Source organism: Hyalella azteca, unplaced genomic scaffold (genome assembly GCF_000764305.2).
Source record: "Hyalella azteca isolate HAZT.00-mixed unplaced genomic scaffold, Hazt_2.0.2 contig1199, whole genome shotgun sequence".
NCBI classification, from domain to species: Eukaryota; Metazoa; Arthropoda; class Malacostraca; order Amphipoda; family Hyalellidae; genus Hyalella; species Hyalella azteca.
This window is the reverse complement of record NW_025931526.1, coordinates 1-12096: the sequence shown is the minus strand read 5'-3', so window position 1 is coordinate 12096 and position 12096 is coordinate 1. Positions and strand designations below refer to the sequence as shown.

The following is a 12096-nucleotide window of genomic DNA, read 5'->3' as shown; positions in this document are numbered from 1 at the left end:
TGCTGTTGCCATGCTGTTGCCATGCTGTTGCCGTGCTGTTGCCGTGCTGTTGCCATGCTGTTGCCATGCTGTTGCCGTGCTGTTGCCCCGCTTATATCCATCACAAGGTGTCACTTCTGATCCGATTTTTGCAGCATTAAATTCTTCTTAAAAACAGCGAGCACAACACGCACAGCGTGTACACTAATTTACTAATTTTATTTATTTATTTATTTATTTACACGAACACGAATAATTTCTTTTCACGTGAATTTTCTACGCGCAATGTTCGCAATATTTTAATTAATAATTTAATTATTTTATTAAATCATTTTAATAATCATTTAATAATAATCACCCACACGAATAATTTCTATTTTCTACACGCACACGAATACTATACACGCACGACACAGCAGTCGCTACACACCACAACAATAACAACAACATAAACAACAACAACAAAAACAAGAAAAACAACAACAACAACAACAAAAACAACAACAACAACAACAACAACAACAAAAGTCGCCACATTGTGTGGCGACAATAGCGACAGCGCTGGTACAATGACGGGGGGGGGCATGGGGGAGTGTCTTATACCCCACAGTGGGGGGATATCCCACGCTGGGGGAAATTTATACGGTGGGAGAAATTTAAACGGTGGGGTAAATTTATACGGTGGGAGAAATTTAAACGGTGGGGAACATTTTCACGGTGGGAGAAATATAAACAGTGGGGAAATTTATACGGTGGGAGAAATTTAAACGGTGGGGAAAATATAACCGGGGAGAAATTTACACGGGGGGGAATTTGAACGGTGGGAGAAATTTAAACGGTGGGGGAAATTTAAACGGTGGGGAAAGTTTACACTGTGGGAAAAATGTAAACGATGGGGAAATTGACATGACGGGGAAATTTACACGGTGGGAGAAATTTTTACGGCGGGGAAATTCCTCAGATCAGGAAAATCCCGCGGTCTAAAATGATTGAGCAAGGGGGAGGGTTGTGGGGAAATAATAAGGTGGGAGAAATTTAACTGATAATAAGTAAGATAAAATAAGATAAGATAAGATAAAACATATTATGCAACCCCGAAATTTCCCACAATGGGGTTGCCACCCCACACCCCGGAAGGGTTGCGCAACCCTCTTGTGAACCTTTGTGCTTAACGCGAGGGTTCAATGGCTGAGGGCTTAAGCCCTTGAGGGGAGACCGCGTGGGGGAGGGTCAGGGGACGGAGAGGGGACTGTCTCTTATACACANATAAGAGACAGCCTTCACCCCCAGTCACCCCACACCCCTCCCCCCACGTACCCAGACACGTGCTGGTCAGAATATCGATCAGCACGAGCGTGTGATGTGGTGGTGGTGATGAGGGCAGCTGATGATGGTGAAATCAGGACTGGTGATTAGTTATAATTTCGATAATTTATTAGCCAGTGTTAAAAAAATTATTTATAACCTTTTGTAAATAAATTACCTGGAGTATTGTTGATATTTTCGATTATTTGTTAACAGATATCAATTAATTTTATTTTGTACGTGTTGTTTAATAAATCATCTGAAGGATCGCTTATTAACAGCCGGGATTTCCCTCATCATCCTAACCTTAACATCACCACCACATAATAAATAAATTTATTTATTAACTATAACGACATTTGTGCTAGCGGTTTATTTTTCAACAACAGTTTAGGTTATTTTAACAACCGTCTAGGTTATTTTAACAACAGTTTAGGTTATTTTAACAACAGTTTAGGTTATTTTAACAACAGTTTAGGTTATTTTAACAACNACACATCTAGATGTGTATAAGAGACAGATATGGTATGGCGAATAAGGCTTCGCCTAGATACTAGATACTAGATAGATACTAGATAGATACTAGAGAGATACTAGATAGATACTAGATAGATACTAGATAGATACTAGAGAGATACTAGATAGATACTAGATAGATACACGCTGATAGATAGATAGATTATTAACTAATATTAATTAGTTAATATGGTATGGCTAATAAGGCTTCGCCTAGATACTAGATACTAGATAGATACTAGATACATACTAGATAGATACTAGATAGATACTAGATAGAGACACGCCTAGGCCTACCGCGCCTATATAAACTTGAATGAATAAGGCCTACTTTCTCCTTTACTAAAGGCCCATTGTATTTGTTTTGAGTATGGAACAAATATAAAGAACTTAGAATGCAAACCTCAAACATCGCAACTCGGAATTGTAACTTTAGAACTTGCCAACTTAGAATGCAAACTTGGAACGGAAATCTCAAAACTTTTCCCTGGCAGCCGTATCCTGACCAGCTCCTGACCATATCCTGACCATATCCTGACCATATCCTGACCAGCTCCTGACCATATCCTGACCATATCCTGACCATATCCTGACCATATCCTGACCGTATCCTGACCATATCCTGACCATATCCTGACCATGTCCTGACCATATCCTGACCATATCTGACTGGGATCATATCAAAAAATTCCCCCCCCCAACGCACCTAAATGAATTGGTTTAAGTAATAATTATAATTATAACCCTAACCCTGGTTAAGTTACTCCCAAATTTCAGCCCTATGATGTGGACCCTGACTTAAGTCTTATATTTTGATAGTGTAGTGTATTATATGTAGCGTATGGTGACAGTCTGACCATATCCTTAAAAGGATCTTATCAATAAATCTCCCCAACGCACCTAAAGTAATTTATTTGAATTGTAGTTATAAATATAATTATGATTATAATTATAATTATAACCCTAACCCTGGTTAAGTTCCTCCTAAATCTCAGCCCAGTGATGTGGACCCTGACGCTCGCATGGCGCGACTACAGCTTAATTTGACGCTCGGAAAGAGTGGTGACGTAGAGTGGGCTGAGTGGTGAGTGGTGGGCTAAATGAGGCAGTGGTACAATGTGTAGTGAGTGGTAAGGTAAGGTGAGTGGTGAGTGGTGAATAATCTAAAATTCATTCAATAATTCATGTGTGCGTTGCATCGCGCCATCATAGCATTGCACCCATACAAACTATCATTATGAATATCATTTACTGAGATAACAATGATGCAGAATATGCTTTAATGATAAAATAGTTAAAGTATCATCATTCTTAATTACAGCGTCGCATCATCAATAGTGATAACAAGGATGTACAGTGATAACAAGGAATAACAACTACTATGACGTGTCATCAATAGTGATAACAATGATTTAAAGCGATAACAATGAATAACAACTCTGAGGTATGATCAATAGTGATAACAATGATTTAAAGCGATAACAAGGAATAACAACTACTATGAGGTGTCAGCGATAGTGATAACAATGATGTACATTGAAAACAAGGAATAACAACTATGAGGTATGATCAATAGTGATAACAATGATTTAGAGCGATGATAATGAATAACTATGAGGTATGCTATAGTGATAACAAGGATTATACTGACCAGGAGTAGCTGCTGTTATCCTCCTGCAGAGCTGTTGTCGCTGTTGTAAGTCATGGACAACTATTGTCCTCAGTTAATAATTATTTCAATTGGTTCACTGAAGCTCCTTTGTTGATTAATCGAAAAAAAAAAATATTCGAGTTTTGGTGAAGTTTTTACAATTTTCTCTCAGCAATTGTTCAATGACCTGGGAAAGAAATTTGAAGAATCTAAATGTAATGTAAATTTTGCATAATTTAAGTAACGTTTTTCACCAAATTACTAATAGAATTTATCTAACTACACATCTTATGTGACAATGCCTGTATATTCGAAACTGCATTCTTATCATAAAATTTTGTATCAATTTTTATGTTACCCATTGAAGCGGCATTCAAATTTCGCCTCAGTGAATTTTAAGAGCGCAATTTAATTGTGAATAAAACATTGTTATGGCCTCGTGTCAATGTATACGTTTCATGTATAATGAATTCCCTACATTCAGCCGTACAAGATATTACAGTATAATTATTTACTTCAAATATCTTAAATAATTAGCAAAAAATCATAATTCCTTTTATAATAGTCACATTTCTCTTATAATTATAAATTTCGTCAATTAAGCATCCAATAATCCATTATCACTAACGATTACTAATTTTGTCTAGTTGTATTCAATTATCGATTATCTCGATAAAATTTTGGATTTCGTATCGATTTTTCAAAGCTACACGCATCAGGATTTTTTTGAGTTGCTTTAACTACGAAGAAACTGTTTGCACTGATGTTTTTCTGACCAGATTAACACAGTTTAACTTCATCCGGAAGTGCGTGTCACTTTTCACTTCGTTAATTCTCTTTAGTTGAAGATAATTGTGTGAGAGCAGCGCTCAAAGAGAGCGACGTATCCCCCTCCTCACCGCGGCCTCAGCCAACACTGCAGACGGAGCGCAAATTGCCTTATTTATATACGCCGCTTACGGCGATGACGTCATCACCCCGGGCCGCGGCATCACGGCTTGTTTAACCGCACTCAGGGAAATGCGTGGAGATTTGTCCGAATAGCGATACAATTTTTGTCCTCGTGTGGATCATTTTGACTTATTCCAGCTTTAATAAAAAAGGCATGGCAATATTAAATGCAAAGAGTGCGTTACAATATGGACAATATTTTCCGTCCCTTTTTCTGATTGCATTAATGAATGAATTTCATTCATTGATGAATGAAATAAACTGATGAATTTTTGAGTCCAGTACAAAGCGCTGTGAATAAATAATATATTATAAACTTTGAAAAACGTTTGCTTGTTATGCGATTTGTTAGAAAAATGTTGAAGAAAATAAAGTTTCGAAGTGAGTATCCGAGCGGTGTTTGTAAGAGACCTTGTGATGTTAAATATAAGTAAAATTATAAAGCGTGATTTTTGAAGCTGAAAATTTACAATTTTGCGTGCAATAGCGCGCGACATAAAAAATTTATTAGCACGTGCAAACATAGAACTGTACTGTCATCACACTGTACTGTCATCACACTGTACTGTCATCACACTGCACTGTCATCACACTGTCACTGTACTGTCATCACACTGTACTGTCATCACACTGTACTGTCATCACTCTGTACTGTCATCACACTGTACTATCATCACACTGTACTGTCATCACACTGTCATCACAACTTCCATGCACACTACACTTTATCCCTATTGCTCATTCTCGAAATCCCACTCAATCCTAGCAAATCCTCTCTTTGTCCTTACTTTATCCACTCTCACTCTTCAATGTGGATTTATTTTTTATCAAATCTACAGGCTCTGTATTCGACCCTTATTTATCCCTTTACACTGTATATATTATGTACAGGCTTTATATTATGTTATTAATCTATATTATTGGAATTATATCATATTATATTCTTTATGAATATTATATTATTATTATGTTATATTATATATATTATATTATATCATATTATATATTATTACTATAATACCTACAGGCTCTGCATCCGATCCTTAATCTATCCTTTTTCATTGGTCCCTCATTTCCAATTATATCCCCACTCTAGCACTCGTCTGTCCCCACTCACATCTTCACTCTATCCTTTTCACCCTTCACTCTATCCTTTTCACCCTTCACTCTATCCTTTTCACCCTTCACTCTATCCCTTTCACCCTTCACTCTATCCTTTTCACCCTTCACTCTATCCTTTTCATCCTTCACTCTATCCTTTTCACCCTTCACTCTATCCTTTTCATCCTTCACTCCATCCTTTTCATCCTTCACTCTATCCTTTTCACCCTTCACTCTATCCTTTTCGTCCTTCACTCTATCCTTTTCATCCTTCACTCCATCCCTTTCATCCTTCACTCTATCCTTTTCATCCTTCACTCTATCCATTTCATCCTTCACTCTATCCTTTTCATCCTTTACTCTATCCATTTCATCCTTCACTCTATCCTTTTCACCCTTCACTCACATCATCTTAGTCTCCCCTCACACTGTTACTCAGATCCTAATAACTCATCAAAGGATCAAAGGATATCATACTAAGGTTAGCCTTCAGTATTATACTAACGTTAGCTTTAATTAACAACAGTTTTTATTTATTGCGTGTTAAATATATAATTTAATATCACGTGTAATATTAGCCGTGGGAGGGGCAGTGACCTACACTCAGGTATATAAATGGGTCATTTTGTCCCATTAGTGACGCACTTCCTCACCCACAACACGAACAGTGGACGGACGTGTAGCACCCATGTTCTTTTTTGCCAGGTTAAATCGGGTCAGTTTAGGGACCACATGATGGCAACATATGCGCAGCTTTTTTTGTCAAAGTCTCACTTGTTTCCTTGAGTGTATGCAGGAGTGAGTGCAGGTGGCACTGAATACTAATAAGTAATAAGAACTAAGAAGTAATTCTCATTACAATTTTTATGATAATCATTATTATGGTAATCATCATAGAAGCAATCATTATTCATGTAGGATGAAGTAAAACACATCTAATTCATGTTCGTATATTAAGCAGAAAATATAAAATAAGTTATGTTGGCTTGACGCATAAATGATAATCATGATTATGCTAATCATCATAGAGGTAACCATTATTCATATAAAATGAAATGTAATACATATCATTCTTGTTTGTATGTTAAGCAGAATATAAATTAAGTTTGCGAGAAGAAATGTTGGCTTGACGCAAGAGGAATGTTATTTATTAAACATTAAGACCTGATTGATAATTGAATCATACATCCATACTATGGATACTATACTATCCATACTATACATCCATACTATGGATACTATACTATCCATACTATACTATCCATACTATACATCCATACTATGGATGTATGATTCAATTATCTCATCAGGTTCATAGGAATATATTTTTAATTAATTTTTTTACTGCTGTATGTCTGTCTACTTTTGGATAAGTAGAATCACTTATTTAAACTAAAGATTTTCGAGTTATTGTTTGGTTAATTTTGCTGGTTTAAAAAGTCAGTTAAAAGGTAAATTTAGCCTTTTATCCTAATTTTGCACAATTTAATACAATGTCATTATTATTGAGGCTTGTAGCAAATGGGGAACATGGTGAAATAATTTGATCAGGTCTGTGCGAGCAGTCTACGGTAATAAGACCTAACGTTTCAATTACTGCATCGTCCTTGGCAGCGGTAGTTAACCTCTAGTTCTTGGGCGCTAATACGTTTATTTCACTCACCAATGAGCAGCGGTGAACATAATCATAAGAATTTTGAACAAGTGAAAGTTTCCTTGGGATTTGAAAAAGTTTATGAAAGTCTTATCTGCCAAATGACGAAATAAAAAGACAAAGTATCCAAATGAGACTCACCCAACTCAATACCATTTGTGATCTGACTTCTCAATCACTATCACGAATCACTATCTCATAAAATTATCTAAATATTAGTCACTAGAGCTCACATTCTTCTGACTGTCACAATCCCCCAGCAACACTAACCTGCACTATTATTCAGAACAAGTTTTCTGAACTATCTTGTGAATATAAATGTTATCTTCAATGCAAATCTTGCAAATGCAAATTCGCTGGATGAGATTCTTATTTAACTAGTGATGCAGATCTCATCGTACTGCTTTTGCATCATGCTGCCCTAGCATCATGCTGCCCTAGCATCATGCAGCCCTAGCATCATGCTGTCCTAGCATCATGCAGCCCTAGCATCATATGCTGCCCTAGCATCATGCTGCCCTAGCATCATGCAGCCCTAGCATCATGCTGCCCTAGCATCATGCTGCCCTAGCATCATGCTGTCCTTTTTCCTATTTTAACGCTATTTTTTCCTTCAATAGCATCACATAAAAATGAATAATCAAAATAACTTTCCTATTTTATCGCTATTTTTTCCTTCAATAGCATCACATAAAAAATGAAAAATCAAAATTACTTTCCTATTTCCACACTATTTCTTTCTTCTCGCGATTAGAAGAAATTTTGCAGCGAGCTGCCGGCGCAGCGTCGGTCGCATCGCTTAATTACGCGCAGCACCGGAAGCAGTTTGCGGCAGGCCGGAAGTGACTTGCACTTTCACGCCGTAATTTTACGTAATTTTGCAACGCGCGTGACTTGAGATTTGTGGCCCACGCTGCCTTATCGGCTGAGCTATACGGAGAACTCTAAATTTGCCGGATTTTTCTTCACAAACAGCATTGGGAGATTTATGTTGGTCCGCGATAATCTATTATATGAAATAGCCTTTATATATTAAGTCATTGCATGCATGGATATGTCTTGTGGGTGGCTAAAATATCGTGAAAATGTCTTGAGCATGGATGCTATCGCAAGGAAATGTTTTGAACACTTTGTTTAATACTTATTATTTTGCGTTAAACATATCGTAAATCATGCACCAGCTAGTAAATTTGAAATAAATTGAGGGTATATCTTTTGAATGTTCTTTTTAATTTATAGGAAATTCTTTGAATTTCAATACTATAAACTTTCGATCCGGTTTATCGCTCTTGGGGCACACATGTTTTATTTGAAAGTTCATTGGGCGTTGGTCCCTTTCAATTATTTAAATTTGCTGTGATTCTTTTTCAATTTGATGAACGTTATCAATTTAAACGATTTGCTGGAGCAGACAATTGAAGAAATAAATGCGTTGAAATATGTAATGAACACCAATTCACTGAGATCTTTTTCAACCGATTACTGTTGCGCTCCTATTACTTCAACCGAACCCTATTTTTCAACCAATAGCCATTACACTAAGAACGTCTTCACCTAAAACCCAACCTATTTTTCAACCGCGCAGCCATCACACTAGGAGCTTCTTCACCTAAAACTCAACCCTATTTTTCAACCGAGCAGCCACTACACTAAGAACTTTTTCACCTAAAACTCAACCCTATTTTTCAACCGAGCAGCCATTGCACTAAAAACTTCTTCATCTAAAACTCAACCCTATTTTTCAACCGCGCAGCCATTACACTAAGAACTTCTTTACCTAAAACTCAACCCTATTTTTCAACCGAGCAGCCATTACACTAAGAACTTCTTCACCTAAAACCCAAACTATTTTTCAACGGCGCAGCCATTACACTTAGAACTTCTTCACCTAAAACCCAACCTATTTTTCAACCGCGCAGCCATTACACTAAGAACTTTTTCACCTAGAACCCAACCCTATTTTTCAACCGCGCAGCCATTACACTAAGAATTTCTTCACCTAAAACCCAACCTATTTTTCAACCGCGCAGCCATTACACTAAGAACTTTTTCACCTAGAACCCAACCCTATTTTTCAACCGCGCAGCCATTACACTAAGAATAACTTCTTCACCTAAAACCCAACCTATTTTTCAACCGCGCAGCCATTACACTAAGAATTTCTTCACCTAAAACCCAACCCCATTTTTCAACCGAGGAGCCATTACACTAAGAACTTCTTCACCCAAAACTCAACCCTATTTTTCAACCGCGCAGCCATTACACTAAGAACTTCCTCGCCTAAAACCCAACCCTATTTTTCAACCGCGCAGCCATTACACTAAAATATCTTCACCTAAAACCCAACCTTTTTTTCAACCGCGCAGCCATTACACTAAGAGCTTTTTTAAAGCATAGATCGGTTATTCCTCGCACATCCCGGCGTCGGGAGAGGATTTCCATGTCGGTTTAGCGACCAAAAACTAGCGCGCCTGCGAGTCGGTCTTATGTAAATTGTGCTCTACACCGAGGGGGGGGGCAGCACCACCCCCCACTCCTGCCCTCCCTCCCTGCCCACTCGCAGGAAGCGATGGTATAATTTTACAAAATATAGAATAAAACGATTTATTCCCGTAAAATTCGTAGAAATCAGCATGAATGTGAAGAAAAAATATGTAAATTGTGCTGTACGTCGATGGGGGGAGGCGGCACCCCCCTCACTCCTGCCCACCCTCTCTGCCTACTCGCAGGAAGCGATAGCATAATTTTACAAAATATGGAATAAAATGAATGATTCTCAGTAAAATTTGTATAAATCAGCAAGAATGTGAAGAAATATAATATCCAAACGCTCAATATTTGGGCTTAAAAATGTTGGTGGACAAACAATTTTGATATTGGAAAATGTTCAACAGACGATTCACTGGCTGGAAAAAAGTCATGCAACATACAAAAAACACGAAAGTAAAACAACCGAAAATATTTTATTGATTGGTAAATAATATTATTATTCTATCAATAATCATGAATTTAAGCAGAGAAAACGCCAAGAGCATTCACCATATCTTCAGATTCAGGGCAGCCCCATCATCAGGGCTACATCATCAGTTCAAAACTTCTTATAGAACACAAGTACAAATCGCAGCGAAAACTTAGCTATTAACAAAATATATTAAAACCACAATTACGAGAAAACAACAAAGGACCATAAACAACAATCGGTTAACAAGAGAATTAGAACTGTGCGCGGTAATAAGACGAGTTCAAAGACATCCATTTAAATAATAAAATTATTTAAATGGATGATTAAATAAATTTTCATTAATAAGATATCCATTTAAATATTTGCAACGATACTAAAATCCCTAAATCCTAACCGCCAGAGGCGAATGAATTATCGTTCGTATTTAATACTCGGCCTCTATAATTTAATTAATTAACTAGTAATTTCTATATGTATTTAGTATCGATTCCCAGTATTAATTAATCATAGTTTCACTGACTAATTTAAATCAGACATCAGTTCTATTGAGTTTTAAGGTAATATTTTCCGCTTAGTCGAACTGAAGTTAACCAATGAACCTAAATATTCAATCGAATTAATATTGCAAATATTACAGCAAATATTCTGGACTCGACTGCCATTATTCGGTCGATCATTTCCTCATTCACAATATTATTCTTACCAAGCGTGCACATCTCTTATATGTACGCTACAAGTTTCAAGGCAAACACGGTCTCAAATAAGCCATTTTTATAACAGTTTTGTCATTTTAACTATTTTCTTTGCCAGCTTATTGGAAAATGAAATGAAAATCACGTCAAGATAGAAATATTTCTTGACAGTGATGAGGGTTCAGTGTGTCATTTCATTTTTATATATCTTGCTACACAAAAAATTTCCAGTGTTTGAAATTTTTTGGAGTCTAAATTGACTTCTGGATTTAACCAACCGTAGAGTTTTGTACATTTCCACCCAGTCCCTCGCATCACACATAGCACGCTATATATCACTCTATTGTTTTCTCACGACATATACCATGAATTCAGCGTGATGAATAGACGTGATCTTAGTTGCAGGAGTGTGAACAACCATGCATAGTTACAGAACTATTGAACTGTCTGAATTATAAACGAGTGAGCGAAATCGAAGAAACCGTTATACGTGTACAAAATGTGGTGAATTTTAAATAACGTAATGAAGTCGATATATTGTGACTGATATATATATATATATATATACGCGTATAATTTATGACCAGAGAGTGCATTTGAATTTTCAAGGAGTTGAACAATTCTTAGATGAATTGTTCAACTCCTTCAACAAGTTCATTGATGAATTCAATATGCTTGACGACACCCTTGACAACAACGTCAAACTCCGGACTATACGAAACAATGGCCCCTGCCAAAAAGCTCGAGTTCTCAAAGAGGCCAGTGTAGTTCATAAATTTTGCTTCAAAGAAGGTTGTAGACTTCTTCATCATTTGGACTACATTGGAGTATTTGGACTAACAACCACGACATTGAGACCGTCTCACCTGTCATCTTCAACCTGGAGGGCAGAGAAGCCCCCTGAGACAAACTCACAAGACTGTCGCTCGCACCGTGCTGGAGAAACCCACCAGCGTCATCATGAGGAGGTGCACAACATTAATCGACCAACGTTTGCTGGAACCGTCTTAATTTTGAATTGGACCCCAGCTATCGATTTCCAAGCTACCGGATTTGTTTAAATAAAATTATCATTTGTATTCTACGGGAATAATATAGTCCTGATTTCTATATGAATAAAGTTCATAATAAGATGACTATCTGATGTTACATGGTCAGGCTTCAATACCTATACCGTATCAGTCTCAATGTACCCGTCGAGCTGACACGTTCTAACTACCGCCGTAATGTAATGTAAGTTTTCTACCACGTACATGCTGACTTTAAATCTGCCGTTTAATTGTTT

General features: G+C 37.1%; 1 protein-coding gene across 1 annotated transcript in view; it reads right to left on the bottom strand.

Annotated features, from left to right (window-relative positions):
• Positions 1–3640, bottom strand: part of LOC108681982 (insulin-like growth factor-binding protein complex acid labile subunit) — a 44449-nt gene extending 40809 nt beyond the window's left edge. Inside the window, exon 1 of the mRNA XM_018171069.2 lies at positions 3452–3640. The gene's annotated coding sequence lies outside the window, so the exon portion shown is untranslated. The remainder of the gene's footprint in view (positions 1–3451) is intronic.
• Positions 3641–12096: the final 8456 nt, after the last annotated feature.